The sequence below is a fragment of the Pinus tabuliformis genome, chromosome J (genome assembly GCF_031772625.1).
Source record: "Pinus tabuliformis cultivar Carrire ecotype Pingquan chromosome J, CPIR1, whole genome shotgun sequence".
Classification (NCBI taxonomy): domain Eukaryota; kingdom Viridiplantae; phylum Streptophyta; class Pinopsida; order Pinales; family Pinaceae; genus Pinus; species Pinus tabuliformis.
In genome coordinates this window covers 1,560,450,228-1,560,465,027 of record NC_142295.1, presented here as the reverse complement: position 1 = coordinate 1,560,465,027, position 14,800 = coordinate 1,560,450,228, and positions in this window count along the sequence as shown.

Below are 14,800 nucleotides of genomic sequence, written 5' to 3'. Positions count from 1 at the left end.
GGTTTTCCTAGGTTATATCTTGTGTTAATCATGGTTTGTGAGATTTTATTTCAATCTTATCTATTTTTTGCATAATAATAATTTTTATGCATATGCAATAAACAATTATTTATAGATCAATAAATCTAAAGAGAAATAACCCTTATCGTTTGGATTTTAGATTTTAAGTATAATTTATAAAAATTGTTGTGATGAACTATCTAGTGGAATATCCATGGTAATCTAAACATCATCGACTAGCTTGTAGAATACAACTATTTGAGATATTCAACAGTCCCTGAAATGATCTCAATCTCACATATTATCACAATTCTATTAATTTTTCCACTTACTAGTTATAGCGAAACTTTCATAAAGATGTTTGCATTAGGTATCCACTTTACAAATTCTTATGTTTTCCTGCCATTTTAAAGTAAACTTTCAACCTCTATTGTTTTCAATATTTGCATGACCAGGCTCATAAGACGAAGCATATTATGTGTAGATTAACAATGGCAGTTAATCACAAGAAATCATTCTTGCACACTTTTTGGATGGATATTCCATGTGACATGAAATCCATTAGATAACTTCACTGTGTTACCTAAAACATAGAAAGTGCAAATTTTATTTGCATACCATTTACATAGTCATAATATTTTAATAACTAAATTACTTATCTCCCTACTATGAAAATTCTTCAACAAATGACCATTCCAATGAAGTGGAATCATTATATCCTTTTCTCATTTTCTCACTATTCACATATTCATAACATATAAAATATATCAGCCAAGCACAATTTCAGTTAAGGGAACTTCCTCCTTACACCATTATATTATAGTTGTAACATTGATGTTTAGTTCATTAATATGAATCCAATCAGGCCCTCTTGACTGAGATTTTATCCTCATCTGACCTCTAATGTAGTTTTGCAAGGAAGAATTCCAAGTTAATTATAATTTCATCACATGATTAAACATAAAAATATTATTAAATCAAGACAAATTTTTTCTCAAATTTTTAGCAAGTTCATGACCCAATTTTATTTCTTGCAACAACTATGGGCTCTCTTCCCCTTGCATTCTTGTGCATATTAAATGCTTATACAAACATCATTCGTTGGTTATAACATCTCAATTTCACAACAAATAAAATATTCTTGAATTGTAATGTTCAACATGTCAACTCTTATTAGACATTTTCAACAACCCAAAATTTTTATATTTACTTCGACAAGAGAACTTAACACTTTCACATGCACAAAATTTTAATCAGAGTCTTTCCCAAGATCTATAGCAGTTTAATGGTTCCAAAAATATTTTAAAGTTCAAGAGGTCTTCTTATTTTAGACAGCTTGTGGGGATATTTCCTCATTTATCTTCCTCTTTGAGTTATTTCCTTCAATATTGTTGGTTTTTGGATTAGGTGTCTAGAGTTTACATGAACTATTCTTTTGTTTGTTTTTTTGTTAGGGCACTCATGGATTAGGTGTTCATCACCAGAACCCCAACATGCAAATTTCCTATTCTTCTTCCAATCCATATGAGGTTTCTCTTCAATATTGTTAGCATGACACTCTTTAATATATTCAGAGGTTGGTCCATGTTGAAATAGCCCTTACATGCAGTACATGTATTGTAGCATCGTTGTGTTCAAATTTGTCTATTATTTTTGTTTTATAATGAGTCTTTCATACTCTAATTGGTAACTCTTGAACTAAACTCTTAGAATCCTGAGAGTATCTATTCCATTAGGGGAGTTTTCTCTTCTTTCTCATGATGGACTTGGTCCATATTGTGTTGTACCATATTGTTATCCATTCCTTTATTTATTGCTGCAAATTGTATTTTTTATGTGTTGTGACTCACACACAACTATTACTATATCAAGCATAAACATATTATCTTGTTACCTTTTCATGCCAACACTAAGCATGTTTATTCAAGGCATGTTGATTTGATGTTGTTCACATATCTACAACCCATGAAGTTACATAAATAAAACACATTTAAATATTTTAACAAGGTTAGTAGCCATGACATCTGTAAGTTAAAAGTAAATATATTTTCTTTCTTATGTGTGTTAGCCTCTTCAGGTCCAACATTTGAACTTAGGCTCTGATACCACTTTATGTATCGAAGCTCCAAACTTTCTCTTTAAGGCCCATTCATCCTAATTGTTCGTATCCATGGTGTTCCACTAACCGTCCATGTCCAATGTTTAAACCTTTGTTCTAATACCACTATATATCAAATCCTCAAACTTTATCCACAAAGGTTCAGTGTTGAAACTTTGCTTTGATACACTCTGAAACACTCCCTCCCATCACCTTGTACTATCATGGGTTGTGGAAGGTGTTACCTATAGACTATATACCAACCCCCTTGGTATTTTATGAACATGGGGTTACAAAATATTATTTTCAATGTCATTAAAACTAGAAAAAATTCCACTACCAGATTCAAAATATAGATAGATTTCCAGTGATGTAAATTTTATCTCAATTCAACTCCTGGATTGAAAGTTATTCCCTTCTTAAATTTGACAAATCATATCGAGTCACATCAACATTGAGCCTTCATTAGACATCCACATGGTTCCTATCTAAATCTTATGACACTACCACATCAACGTATTACGTATTCCATGTCATCACAACACTGTCACATCAAAATAATAAGCGTCCATATTATCACTAGGTTTCTATGTTGCCTCCACATGGTACATGTATGTCATATTGGTGGGTCTTTCCAGTTAGGTCCACGTCATGCTGCTCGACTTCTCATAGGTTTTGAACATTAATCAAAGGATAAAGGGTGGTGGGAAGCAAGCAGTGGTGATGTTCAATGCTAGAAATAGATTCCCAGCAAGACAAATCACCACTCATTTTAAGTTATTTCTAAATTCCATGCTTAACAAAGAAATTAGGAAGTGAGTGGTCCCCTAGTCCATTAGAAGGCTCATAAAGCATTTCACTATGTACTAATCTCTCCCGGATAATAACCGGTGGGTGGAATTAGGGTTCCACGGTGGAACCTAGTCCAAGTCGACCAACCCTTGCCGAAGCACACACTCCACATTACAATGCACAACTCACAAGCAGCGAGCAGTGGATAGAGTTCCATTTGGTCAGGGTGGCACTAGCACCCTCTCTCTTCCCCATCATGTTTTGCAATATATTTTCATTATGTCCAGTTTGTCACAAATCTAGGTGATCAACATTATATCAACATTCGACCTCCTCCTGACCCCAAAATATATGTATTCCTTGGATCCACCCATCAAGGTAATCCAAACTTTCTCCATATATGGCATTGAACTTATGTTTTTCTTTTGTCCACACTCAGATCCCTAAATCTTGGATGCGACTATTTATCACACAATGTATTTGATGTAGGGACCATTGTAGGACATTTGACTCACCACATGGTAGTTAGTCTATGGCATATCCGGGAATCCAAATAGGCATCCACCCTTGCCACACCTAGATCCTTGAAATCCTTGATCTTCAACTTTGCTACAATGTAATCTAGCATAGAGGCATCCAGGCCTTACACCAAGTAAGTGCTCCTTGCTGGTATCGAAACATGGATCACTAGATACATTCTATTATAAAGTCTTAAGCTGGTCCTATGGTAATCCTACCTCCACATGATGGAGTTTCCCTTTGCAACCCTCAAATGTCCATATCACTAGACTTCTGTAGAGGTCCTTTAGAAAATGGAAAATTCGGGAAATTACATATATTTATTTAGACATGGACATCTACCCATATCATCAATTTCTTGAAGATAAAGGCTAGGGCCTGAGAAAATACTTTGAAGGGTATTGAGCCATTCAAGAAGAATATAAAGGGACATTAGTGAGACCCAAACTACACTAGATACAGAGTAAAGGAAAGGTATGATACCAACGATCAATTTCCCAATTTGAACGTTACACAATTTCATTTATGCAAAGTAGTCCAACTCTTATAACTATTGTTGGCTATCTTACCTCTTCTACGAGATCAAAATTATTCATTCATTAGTAAGGAGGTATGCAATATTGTGCCACCATTCAAGAGGGTTACATACCATGTAAAGTAGTGAATATTAGGGCATTATAGCCGATTACAATTCTTGGTTACAACAATTTATATGTGTGCATAAAGTCATAGATTATTCACATTATTAATAGACTAAATGATCATTATCTTTCACCAGAGACTCATTTACCACACAACATAAGTTAAAATCATAACATGTAATATGACCTACAATCATGGTTATGGAAATAAGTTTCCCAAATTCATAAACATATAAGATAATAGAGAATTTATGAGATAACAGGTTAGTTGAGTGAACTTTAAACAATCAATCATGGTCATGTAAATGATCCTGGAATTCATAAAGATGGTAGAAATAACCTCATTCAAGCATTCCTTATCACCATGGACAATTAAGATATATTATCACCATGTATATACAATGATTCACAAAATATTTCTTGAATCACACAAAACCATATATCAACCAATAACATGAAAAACATAGTCACCATCCATATATTAAAAATGCATAAATCATTATACTTATTTGAGAATTAGATTATATGACACCTAAGGAGGGACTTTGAGTGTCCACCCAACCATAGGTTAGTTACACTACAATATCTCATGTAGGTGAACATCCCCAAGCTAGATCTAGAGACTGAGGAGAAGATTGCATTGGGGAAATTCACGCCAAATACTGGTTAAACACTTAGGAGATGAGGTCCATTGTTGAGGTGGTTCATCATATGATCTTTGGTAGTAAGCATTGCAATGAATCACTTACTATTTGAGTTTCCAAACATAGGGATTCACCCAAATTCCAGAAGGGTATGTTTCTTAGTTTTAGGGAATTGACTCCACTATGAAGGTGGTTCATCGACTAGTTAGAAAGCACTTAGCAAGCACTAAGTGGTTCATCAGCCTAACTATAAGCACTAAGTGATCCCTTAGCAAATAGTAAAAATGAAAGGTAGTATAAAGCACAATTTCAAGGATTGATTCCACTATGAGGCTGGTTCATTAACTAGTTAGAAAACACTTATAAAAAATTAAGTGGTTTGTCAGCCTAACTATAATAACTTAGTGATTTTCACTCAATCTCTTATCTTCACACTGGAACATAAGATTAGACAAGAATTCAATGGTCTCAAATACAATCATGGAACTCTAATTGAATCATCCCCCAACCCTGTATTGACTTATGTTGTGCATATATGTATAATTTCTCCTTTGTCCCTTGATACAACTATGGAATCAACACTACCTTAGCTCTTTAATGTGTTTCCTTGAATGGCCATTTGAGGTTATCTCCTCAATCCATGAGAGATGAAAGTGGAATGGGAACTTCCTTCCCTTCCACTGCTTCAATCCAACATTTTCTCTTATAAATTAACTAATAACAAAATCTACCAACTTTGGTTTGGCCCAAATCACATCATAATAAAACCTGTGAAATAGTGTTTTTTCGAGTTTTCCAACAACTTCAACATTTAAGTCTACTTGTATGAGTCACAACTTCTCAAACTAGGTGAGCAAGAAAGTGGCTTCATGCATTAAATTTGGTAGGGCATGAATTTTGAAATACAAAAGGATAGCTTCCCTCAGACGAAGGATCAGTAAGATTTTCCCTTCTTCAGTTGTTTTTAGTTAATTAATTTTAAATAATAAATTATATGTGTTTTAATCATATTTTCAGCTAGTCATGGTTCTCCATGATGTTGTTGCAATCACAATTATCATTACAATAAGTAGGGGTATAATAGGGGGTGTTACAACTAGGTTAAGGATGATGGAAGTGTATATGTTAGTTATGAACTCTAAATGGGAAGTGACTGATTCTTAATATTTACTTACTTTTATTTACTACACCCTTCTCATTATTTGATTATGTTTCGTTGTCATTTTACCTCTTGTATGTTGTATCCTCTTAATTCCAACTTCGGGACAAAGTTTCCTGAAGGAAGGGTGTATGTAATTTCCACTCCCTCGTCTTATTGTGCTATGCTAGGTTGCTAACCTACCCTCTATGTGATTTCTTGACGTGATAGACCTTTGTTAGTGTTATTATCATATGTACAAGGTATGCATTTATTAGCTACATACCTATTAGTGTCCTATAATAATAGGGTTCATAATTTCGAATTGACTATGGTCAATATTGTAATATTGTACATACCTTTGCTTTTTTCAAATGTATTCCCAAATTAAAAAATGTAAAGAGGGTATGCCCTAAAAGAAAAATCAAAGGACAAAAAGAAACAAAGATAAAAAAAAGTGAAAAATATGAACCCCATGAAGAGAGATAAAAATAGATGATGAAAGTGTGCAAATTCAAATGCAACTACTATTTTACTTTTTTTGCTAATAGTGATTATCTATAACTTGTTTAAAATACCATAATCCATGATAATTCAAACAACTTAATCTTGACTTTTCGTGCTTTAAATTTAATGTTGATAGATAGCGAATAAAGATCTAGCCAAACAGTTTAATCTTGGCAGATCAATAGTTAAAATAAAGAATGATAGGGAGCTCATCAACTTAATCTGAGCCCTTGGAAGATATAAGGTTAAAAGTAGATAGTTTGTTTTATAAAAGAAAAGGAAAGAAAAGGGTTTGCTAGCTAAATGCACCCAAATAAGTGAAGAAAAAAAGGTTACGGTAAGTAATGGGTAAGTAGAAGAAAGGTTGTTGAAGTATAAAGTTGATTGGACAAAAGCACATTTATCATGCTTAATCATATGCTTCAATGTGCATGAGCAATTAAGAAAGAAAATATAGAGGTTTACAAGTTGATTTAATTGACTCCCCCTCATTTATTTCATCCATATACTTACTAGTTTCCCCATACACAAGTATGTTCTAGTACTAAAAATCCTTCAAGTCATAAAGGCTCAAAGCATTTCTCTGACTTTTGGTGGGACTAGACCCTCGACTTAATGACTTATGGACATCAAGTGTTAGAATTCCCTTCATAAAATTCATTTCCCTTCATTGTCCTAATAAAACCCCTTTTCCTAAGGTTAAACTCCATTTCCCTATGAAAAGTAAAAAACCCCATGTTAAGTTCCATTTCACTCAAAATACCCACAAAAAGATTTTATCCTAAGCATAAGTGTATGTACAGGAAAAGTGAAAATATTACATTATACTTAGTATTATTTTCATTCTGCTCATTTCAGTTCATATTAACTTCTAACTTAATAATATAGCTCCTGATATACCCTTTTTCCTTGTATATAAATATATCCCTGTATATATTACCACTACCCCTAGTTTAACTCTAAACTATATTTTTACCCTATCCCACAAAAAAAACCCTCTTAACTCACCAATTCTCTGTAAAGTTAAGATAATCTCTCCATTAACCCCGTCCGATCATTTAATCCCATGTTTAACTCCAGAATAATCACAAACCACCATTAATTAAAGCCTCAGGCTTCCCAAAACCTTTTCCCATTTCATCTGTGCTAATCTGTCACCCGACTGTCATCTGATTGTCAGCACCCAAATCTAATGATTCACAGCCATATCGGGTTCACCCGATATCCGACCTTTACTCGCCTGATAAAGTGGTATTTCCTGGACCCCCGTCTACTACGTGTCAAGCATTAAGGTAGATTGGGTGACCTCACCAAAATACCACCTCCTTGATAAAGCGGTGCGATGGCTTGGGAAACCACCTCCCCGCCCAACCTAAAAAACTGCCCACTATTCATTCGCCATTCCCCCGCCAAAAAATAACCATTGTTTAATAAGGCCGAGAAGCCCTATTCAGCCTTTTTCGATCAATTGCTTTCTAAAAGTTCTGCAAACCATTGTGACACCTTCAAACCCTGAAATTACCAGTTGGCCTCAATTTCACTCTTGAAGAAGTTGCAGAGACCCAAATCAAGCTCTTAGTCCATACTAGACCACTTTCAAGTTATTTCACCCAAATTTGAAGTTATTTCACCCAAATTCTAGGTATTTTGAGAAAAAACCAAAACGGTCCTCTCATTTGAAGATGTACAGTAAAAGTTAAAAGGTTATAGTGAAAGTCAAAAAAGCACAATAAAATGAAAAAGATAAATTAGCCGGATGAAAGAGTATCAGTAAAAGTGTATTTGATTGAAAAATCAAAGAGAATAAATGTAGCCAATGGGAAGACAAACAACATGCAAGATAGTTACAAAGCATACAAATAAAATAAATTCATGTCAAAGTGAAGATAGATGAAAAAATAGAGCAATCAAGGTAAACAGTAAAAGTAAACATGGAGTCAGTAAGGGTTAAATAGAGATGAAGACACTTTCACCAGCAACAATGAAGTTTATCCAAATTAAAGGTAAAAACAATTAAAAGAAAATTAAATTTAAAAGATGAAATCAGAGCAGGAAAGGTACATTTTTTAGAAATTTCCTGTTTAAGTCATAATTTTGCAGAAACGATTTTGGCCAATCCGAGATGCATTTTGATAAACTGGAGGAGGTTAGTGTTCCTAAAAGGCCAATCTACAAAAACCTATCTCACTTTGTACATAGGTATTACAAAAATGGAGATAAATTCATATCTTCACAACCTATTTTTCAAACTCTGCAAAGTCCTATTTTTGACATCTTTTTGCAGAGAATATTGGGAACAGTTGGAGCTGAATTTTTGGAAACTGAAAGATTTTTATCTCAATAACATACTTATCTACAATAAGCTCTTTCACTTTTTACATATATATCTCTGATTGAGATATACAAAGGTATCACTGGACCTTAATTTTCCATAATTTCTGGGGCAGAATGCACAAAGGAATGACTTAGTTAGTGACTTGGAAGCCTCATCATCAACTAAGAGTTGCTATCAAATTTGAATTTCTCTTCTTTTTCACCATCAATCCATAAATACAGTGCCAAATAGATTCATTAGTTTTGAGTTTCCTTTATTTAAGTTCTATTAATGTAAAACAGTTTGAGATATTTGTAAAACCAATCTTGATATTTTTTCAAGATATTTTAGTTTAGAATTTGTATAAATACTTATTCATTTGAAGCATTTTGGGTGGATTCTATTAGACATTTCTATACACTTTTTTTATTAGAATACCCAAAAGGTTACTATATCATTTGTTGAGCCAGCAAGTTGGATTGATAAATAAAGATCAGATATTTCCAAGGATTCATGTGTTGAGCGAATTTTAGAAAAGTATTTTCATGTGTTATTGTTATTTTTCTCAAAGTTATTCATAATATTTAATGTCTTTCTCAATCTAAATGTTATAATTGGAATAATACTTCAGAACTTGTTTAATTACACTTTGTCTTAATAGTTATACATTTAATTGTTTTTCTGTTGATATCTAAATTAAAGAATTATTAATTGCTCTTTGGTTTAGATTGATTTCTTGAATATCTAGGTTAAAGGATTCTTAATTGGTCTTTTATCTTGATTATCCCTTCATTCCTCATTCATTATCCGGGTCTGAGAACCCTTAACTTCTCTCTCACCCCGAGTGAAACCCTTTCACCCCTTTGTCTCAAAGATCTGAGAAAACACTCTACTATATTGCCCTTGGAGCATTCCCTTTAGTGATTTAATCTAGTTTTGCTTCCTTATTGTTTGACTCCATAGCCCAATGGTCTAAAAGCCATCATTTTATCCATTTGTCTAAGAATATCCCACCACCCAATCTCAAACACAAATCAAAAACCCCTTGAACAATCATAACTAGCCTAAAAAGATCTTAACTAAATCAAAGTTAAATTTTAAAGAGAGAGCCCTCTCTGAGCATCAAGAAGGCTAGGTCCTGTTCTCCAAAAGCGGTTTTTGGTTACCTTTGGTTTTTATTTCTTTTTACTTCAAAAGAATTATCAGAGTGATAACATTTTTGGCGACCATAATGGGGACGACTAAAATTTTCCTCAGAAATATTAAACAGGTTAAGATCTGATCTATGATGGTGGACAGTGATTAGACACACAAAGGTTAAAATCATCCACCTGGTGACTCCAAATCAATTTCACAATGAAGACTCCACTAGAGGAATGAACCTGAAAGAACAATATGGGAAGATAAGGTTTCTAACCTGGACTGTTATCCAAGATATCATTTTTTTCTCATCAAGAAGTTTTTTCAATGTATATTGTATTTTAGAGAAGATATTAGATTAGTTTTTAATTATTTTCCTTCGAAAATTGTAAATATAAAATCTCCTTACATATTTGAGAAACATTCTTCTGAGTCTTATGATGATCATTTTCCAATCAATAAATCTCAAATTGATCTTACAATCCCTGTACATATTCATGTACCATGGAAAGTTCCTGATAGGCATAAGCCACTCATCTTACCTCCTACACTCCATGTTTTCCCTAACAATTATTACAAGTATCTCCCTAGTTTTGATGGAGAAGATGATAAAATCACTGCCCAAAAACATATTCAAGGTTTTGAGAATCATCTGGACTTATTTGAGATTGATGAAGATGATGTTAGAATCAGACTTTTTTCTCTCTCTTTGCAAAGTAGAGTAAAGAGTTGGTTCAAGAATCTACCTATTGCAAGCATCTCAAATTTCCAAAAGTTTGTCAAATTTTTCCTTGATAGATGGATAACCAAAGTCAATCTTTTTGTGATCATAGAAGAATATAATTAGTTAAAATGACAGCCAAATGGAAAAATACAATAATTTTTTGACAGATTTAATCAAATCTATTCTTCAATGCCATCAAATATAAGACCTCCTCTTGATTCAGCTCTCTTGCATTATCCAAAAACATTTGACCCAGAGATAGAATTTCAGCTAAGAGAAAGAAACCCCTCAACACTGGAATAGATGAAAAACATTGCAGTAGATGTAGAAGTTAATCTGCAAATTAGAAGAGAAAAGTTGAAAGCAAGAGCGGAGAAGAACAACATTGTAGAGGTAAAACTCGACATTTTGGTAACAAAAATAGAGGAAAGGATACAGAAGATCATCATGAAAGATAATTTTTTAATTCAAAATAACCATGACATATTTATTTCACAAAAAGAAGAGGTTGATAGCCATGAACAAATTCCTGCTAATTCCAACTACCATAGATCGGAAGATAGATTTATAGAGCAATATGTGGAGAGGCAATCTGCTAATCTAATGTGTATGTTTGATGACATTACTTCTTCTAATTATTTGGGTAAATATTATCAGTATGATGATAATTATGTTCTTCAAATCGAAACTAACTTTACAGAGCAATCAGAAACTAGTTTGGGAAATAAAGAAATTCAGTTTCAGCAACTTGAAAACAATGATCATCTTATTCATATCAGCTATGAAAGTGAGGAAGAAAGTGCAAAAAATTTGGAAATAAGTGAAGCTTCTTTGCCTCTCTGTTTTGTTTCATTTTAGTTCATCAGAGAAAACTTTAAAGAAATAAAAAATTAGCGATCTTTAGGTATCGATATTGACAACAAAGAAGACAATGAAAATCTTAATCAGGATTCTTCAGTTTCACAAGCACGGTTATCAAATTCTATTGAGACATCTGATCAAATGACATAGGAAAGTTCTATACCACTATGTTTTGAATCATTTCAGTTTTTAAAGAAAATATGGTATAATATCTCCAAAGAAAAGGATGAGCAGCATGCAGAGATCCATGAAGTCCCATTAAAACCCATATGTAATAGGTTGCAGCAATCCTTCCACATCTTTTATGATCCAATTATTGATATGTTAGATGATGAATGCAATCAAAATTTTTCTCCATTAACTAACTATGAGATTCAAAATAAAGATGATAAAGGTTTCACCAGACAGACATTTTAATCAGTAGAAGTATCATCACAAATCTTACCTGAAAATCTGTAGGGTGATAAAGATGAAAATGACATTTCACTTTCATGGCATGGAGGCCATCCAGAACAATTGTACAGTTGCTTAGATCAGTTAAACATTAGTGTATATATCTTGGAAGATCCCTTTGTACAGTTTCTAGAATCAACAAAGGAAATCAAGTCTTTCCTTGTCTTCTCATTTGTTGAAAAGGTTATAATTGGTTTTAGAATCTCAGTGTTGATCACAAACAAGAAAATGCAGCAAAATACATCAAATTACATAATGCTTGAATGGTTGCATTGGTTGTTTCATTTTACCTAACCAGAAGTTGAACAGCTGATTAGAGTAAGTAGGTAGCAATTCAGTTTATTTTATTTTTCAGTTTTTAGCAAGTTATGAAATAAATCATTAGAAGTTGAAGCCCAAAAAGAAGGTCCTAAAGATCTTGATGATCGATTATTTTGGTTTGAGAATTGAAGTACCTTCTTTCAGTTTCAGATCAGATTTTAGCTTGCAAAAAAGGGTGTATTTTCAGTTCAAGAGTTTTAGTCACAGAGATTATACAAAAAAGCATATACATGTTTGGGATTGGCCCAATGGATCAGGCTACTAGTCGACGGTGTTCTTGACATCTCACAAGGAGATGCCATCCACATGTGGAGCCATTGTTAGGGACCTGTAATAATGGGATTCATAATTTTGAATTAACTATGGTCAGTATTGCAATATTGTACATACCTTTGCTTTCTGTGAATGTATTCCCAAATTAAAAAATGTAAAGAGGGTATGTCCTAAAAGAACAATCAAAGGACAAAAAGAAACAAAGATAAAAAAGTGAAAAATATGAACCCCACAAAAAGAGATAAAAATAGATCATGAAAGTGTGCAAATTCAAATGCCACTACTATTTTAGTTTTTCTACAAATAATGATTATCTATAGCTTGTTTAAAATACCATATTCCATGATAAGTCAAACATATTAATCTTGACTTTTCATGCTTTAAATTTAATGTTGATAGATAGAGAATAAAGATCTAGCCAAACAGTTTAATCTTGGCAGATCAATAGTTAAAATAGAGAATGATAGGGAGCTCATCAACTTAATCTGAGCCCTTGGAAGATATAAGGTTAGAAGTAGATAGTTTGTTTTATAAAAGAAAAGGAAAGAAAAGGGTTTGCTAGCCTAAATGCACCCAAATAAGTGAAGAATTTTTTTTTAGGGTAAGTAATGGGTAAGTAGAAGAAAGGTTGTTGAAGTATAAAGTTGATTGGACAAAAGCACATTTATCATTCTTAATCATATGTTTCAATGTGCATGAGAAATTAAGAAAGAAAATATAGAGGTTTACAAGTTGATTTAATTTACTCCCCCTCATTTATTTCATCCCTAGACTTACTAATTTCCCCATCCACAAGTATGTTCTAGTACTAAAAATCCTTCAAGTCATAAAGGTTCAGAGCATTTCTTTGACTTTTGGTGGGACCGGACCTTCAACTTAATGACTTATGGACATCAAGTGCTAGAATTCCCCTCATTACCCTAATAAAACACCTTTTCCTAAGGTTAAATTCCATTTGCCTATGAAAAGTAAAAAACCCCAGGTTAAGTTCCATTTCACTCAAAATACCCACAAAAGGATTTCATCCTATGTATAAGTGTATGTAAAGGAAAATTGCAAATATTACATTATACTTAGTATTATTTTCATTCCGCTCATTTCAGTTCATATTAATTTCTAAATTAATAATATAGCTCCTGATATACCTTTTTTCCTCATATATAAATAAATCCCCAAATATATTACCCCTACCCTTAGTTTAACTATAAACTATATTTTTACCCTATCCCCCCCACAAAACCCTCTTAACTCACCAATTCTCTGTAAAGTTAAGATAATCCCTCCATTAACCCCATTTGATCATTTAATCCCATGTTTAACTCCAGAATAATCACAAACCACCATTAATTAAAGCCTCGGGCCCCCCCAAAACCATTGCCCATTTCATGGGCTAATTTGTCACCTGCCTGTCGTCTGATCTTCAGCACCCAAATCTAACGATTCACAGCCATATCGGGTTCACCTGATATCTGACCTTTACTCGCCCAATAAAGTGTTATTTCCCAGACCCCCATCTGCTACGTGTCAAGTGTTAAGGTAGATTTGGTGACCTTGCCAAAATACCGCCTCCTTGATAAAGCAGTGCGATGGCTTGGGAAACCACCTCCCCGCCCAACCCGAAAAACTGCCCACTATTCATTCATAATTCCCTCGCCAAAAAATAATCGTTATTCAATAAAAAGGCCAAGAAGCCCTACCTCTACAAGCCATCGTGAGACCTTCAAATCATGAAATTACCAGTTGACCTCAATTTCACTCTTGAAGAAGTTGCAGAGACCCAAATCAAGCTCTTAGTCCATACCAGAGCCCTTTAAACCTTCTGCAGTTGCTGAGAACACCAATTTGAAGTTATTTCACCCAAATTCTAGGTATTTTGAGAAAAAACAAAAACGGCCCTCTCATTTGAAGATGTACAGTAAAAGTTAAAAGGTTACAGTGAAAGTAAAAAAAGCACAATAAAAGGAAAAAGATAAATCAACTAGATGAAAAAGTATCAGTAAAAGTGTATCAGATTGAAAAATCAAAGAGAATAAACACAGCCAGCGGGAAGACAAACAACATGAAAGACATTTACAAAGCATACAGATAAAATAAATTCATGTCAAAGTGAAGATAGATGAAAAACATAGCAATCAAGGTAAACAGTAAAAGTAAACATGGAGGTACTAAGGGTTAAATAGAGATGAAGACACTTTCACCAACAACAATGAGTTTATCCAAAGTAAAAGGAAAAATAGTTAAAATAAAATTAAGGTTAAAAGATGAAATCAGAGCAGGAATGGTACATTTTCCAAAAATTTCCTGTTTAAGTGATAATGTTACAGAAACTATTATGGCCAATCCAAGATGCATTTTGCGAAACGGGAGGAGTTTTG